The sequence below is a fragment of the Delphinapterus leucas genome, chromosome 8, assembly GCF_059928025.1.
Source record: "Delphinapterus leucas isolate spDelLeu-1000000601 "Yukka" chromosome 8, BTC_Dleu_Yukka2, whole genome shotgun sequence".
In the NCBI taxonomy this organism is placed as follows: domain Eukaryota; kingdom Metazoa; phylum Chordata; class Mammalia; order Artiodactyla; family Monodontidae; genus Delphinapterus; species Delphinapterus leucas.
Genome location: NC_143136.1, coordinates 82,415,908 through 82,419,182, shown reverse-complemented (window position 1 = coordinate 82,419,182; position 3,275 = coordinate 82,415,908). Strand labels below are relative to the sequence as shown.

The window sequence follows — 3,275 nt, the reverse complement described above, 5'->3', positions numbered from 1 at the left end:
AAAAATAAATAAGCATTAGAATACCTCAAATAAATTTTAAGAAATCTCATGTGTACAGAGTGTTACTCATGTGTTAGGCTCTGGGTAGTACTTTACAAGTGTGATGTCAGTGAATTTTCATAGCAGATCCTATGTGCAATCACATAAGACCTGTGGTCTTATGGTAATAAGACCAATTCTTATTACAACCAACTTACATGTGACATGTAATATAACTAGTTTAAGAAGTGAAAAATCAGTACATGGGGAATACAGGTTCAGACCCTGACATGTCTGACTCCAGAGGCCATTCTCTTCCTAATATGTCTAAAACATGCCTCTTTAAACTTAGAAAGAAAGTTACCACCAGCAACAGCAACAAAAAAGATTAAACCAAACCTTAATTTTAAAAGGGGCAACTAAATGCCTGACTAGGATTCCAAGTGTGTGAAAATTATAAATCCCAGCTTTTCAAAGGAAAAACATTGAGTAGGTCAGGCAAAAGGCTGACCAGAGATTAGAAAGGCAGAACTGCACCCTCAAACAAATGAAGAGATTACAGTTAGAGAAACTTCTCTGAAAACTCCATCTTCTCTTCCCTGTTGTGGTCATTACCGAAGCAGCAACAGCCAAAATGAAGTTCAATCCCTTTGTGACTTGTGACCAGAGCAAGAACCATAAAAGCATTTCAACTCACTTTCCCACTTTCGCAGGAAGATTATGTCTTTCCCTCTTTCCAAAGAGCTGAGACAGAAGTACAATGTCCAACCCATGTCCATCTGAAAGGATGATGACGTTCAGGTTGTGTGAGGACACTACAAAGGTCAGCAAATTGGCAAAGCAGTTCAAGTTTACAGGAAGAAATGTATCATCTACACTGAACGTGTGCAGCAGGAGAAGCCAGTGGCACAACTGTCCGTGTGGGCATTCAACCCAGCAAGGTGATTATCAACAGGCTAAAAGTGAACAAAGGTTGCAAAAAGATCTCTGGATGAAAAGCCAAATCTTGCCAAGTAGGAGAGGAAAAGGGCTTAAAAAGGGAAGAAACAATTGAGAAGATGTGGGAATAAAATAATTTATATACAATACCTGCTAAAATGAAAAAAAAAAAACAACAACTCCCTAACCCTACCAGCTGCCCCATACTCCCACTGTGCAAAAGGATGAGAAATTGTTTCAAGTTCTTGCTTGTTGATTTGCTATCAGTTTGGGCCAGAAGACTGAGATAATCAAAGACTTCCAGGAATAAAATTAGGGACCTTTTTATTAAAGTGTTCTCTTAAAGTGTTTTGGTCAATCATAAAATAGTAGAGAAGGCCTTCCTTTGCCCTTCTGCTGGCCATGTGAAGAAACATGGGCCTGTCTCTACCTCTGCTCTTCTCCAAGTCTTATTCTTTTCTCTGAAACATGCACTATGTTTGAAAACCACTATGTTTTAAAAATAATCCAGAAAAAAGACAAAGAGAGGGTAAAAGTCATAGCACACCCCAGAGACAAGGAAATGTTCTTGAGAAGCATTTGCACATAGGCACCTGAAACTTTTCAAAACCACATCAATAAAAGAAAAGGTTACATGAATGACTATTGAATATTGAAACTTAAGTATATTAGCAAATCAAAAGGCCTGTGAAATAAGTGAAAACATTTTCTAACATCCCGTATGGTCTCTACATAAACAGATTCTACAAGGACATTTATATAAGTAATTCACACTTGAAACTAAAAGAAGCCCCGTATTTTTTTTTTAACATCTTTATTGGAGTATAATTGCTTTCCAATGGTGTGTTAGTTTCTGCTTTATAACAAAGTGAATCAGTTATACATATACATATGTTACCATATCTCTTCCCTCTTGGGTCTCCCACCCTCCCTATCCCACCCCTCTAGGTGGTCACAAAGCACCGAGCTGATCTCCCTGTGCTATGCGGCTGCTTCCCACTAGCTATCTATTTTACGTTTGGTAGTGTATATATGTCCATGCCACTCTCTCACTTTGTCACAGCTTATCCTTCCTCCTCCCCATATCCTCAAGTCCATTTTCTAGTAAGTCTGTGTCTTTATTCCCATCTTACCCCTAGGTTCTTCATGACTTTTTTTTTTTTCTTAGATTCCATATATACGTGTTAGCATACGGTATTTATTTTTCTCTTTCTGACTGACTTCACTCTGTATGACAGACTCTAGGTCCATCCACCTCACTACAAATAACTCAATTTCGTTTCTTTTTATGGCTGAGTAATATTCCTTTGTATATATGTGCCACATCTTCTTTATCCATTCATCCGATGATGGACACTTAGGTTGCTTCCATCTCCTGGCTATTGTAAATAGAGCTGCAATGAACATTTTGGTACATGACTCTTTTTGAATTATGGTTTTCTCAGGGTATATGCCCAGTAGTGGGATTGCTGGGTCATATGGTAGTTCTATTTGTAGTTTTTTAAGGAACCTCCATACTGTTCTCCATAGTGGCTGTATCAATTTACATTCCCACCAGCAGTGCAAGAGTGTTCCCTTTTCTGCACACCCTCTCCAGCATTTATTGTTTCTAGATTTTTTGATGATGGCCATTCTGACTGGTGTGAGATGATATCTCATTGTAGTTTTGATTTGCATGATGAGAGTATTCCAAGTGCCAGCATCTCTCAGTGCACACAGAATAGTGACTTAAGATGTCAGTTCTTCATGTTATTTGTTTTGAAGTTTCACTGGTTTTATTTTAGAAGTAATGTCTCAGAGAAAACTGAAATTTATATAAAACTTATTTAGGATTTTAAAAGCATTTTATATCTTGGCTTTATTTTTAGAGAATTTTGTAGATGAGAGGTAAAATATTGAGATTCAACCAAAGCAGAAACAAGGCAATAAAGTTGAATTTACTAGACCAAATCAGGATTTCAGTGCCAACAGGTACAAATCTACATATTCACAATCTTTGGTTCCTCTATTGCACGTCTTTTATATTCATTGGCACACAGCCCAGTATGACTGCGTATATTTTTTCTAATATGGACAACTTGTGATGTACCTCAAATGAGAAGATTCTTCAACACACCAAATTTCATGTTATTATGGCTAGCTCAGTACTAAGACTTGGGTGACAGCTGCAGCTCTCCAGAAACTAGCACTAAAAGGTGCTAATATCCTAGCAAGCACTTTAAGAAGACTTTAAGTTGTATATATCTAATCTAAGGTTGAACATTGTATATACAAAAAAAAAAAAAGTTGGCAGGAATTCAGCAACCAGAAGTCTGTGTTTCCTAGCAAAAGACAGTTGGACAACTCCTCTAAAAGAT

At 37.3% G+C, this 3,275-nt stretch overlaps 1 pseudogene; it reads left to right on the top strand.

Annotated features, from left to right (window-relative positions):
• Positions 1 to 349: 349 nt before the first annotated feature.
• On the top strand, positions 350 to 1,608 carry LOC111172940 (large ribosomal subunit protein uL24 pseudogene; annotated as a pseudogene).
• Positions 1,609 to 3,275: the final 1,667 nt, after the last annotated feature.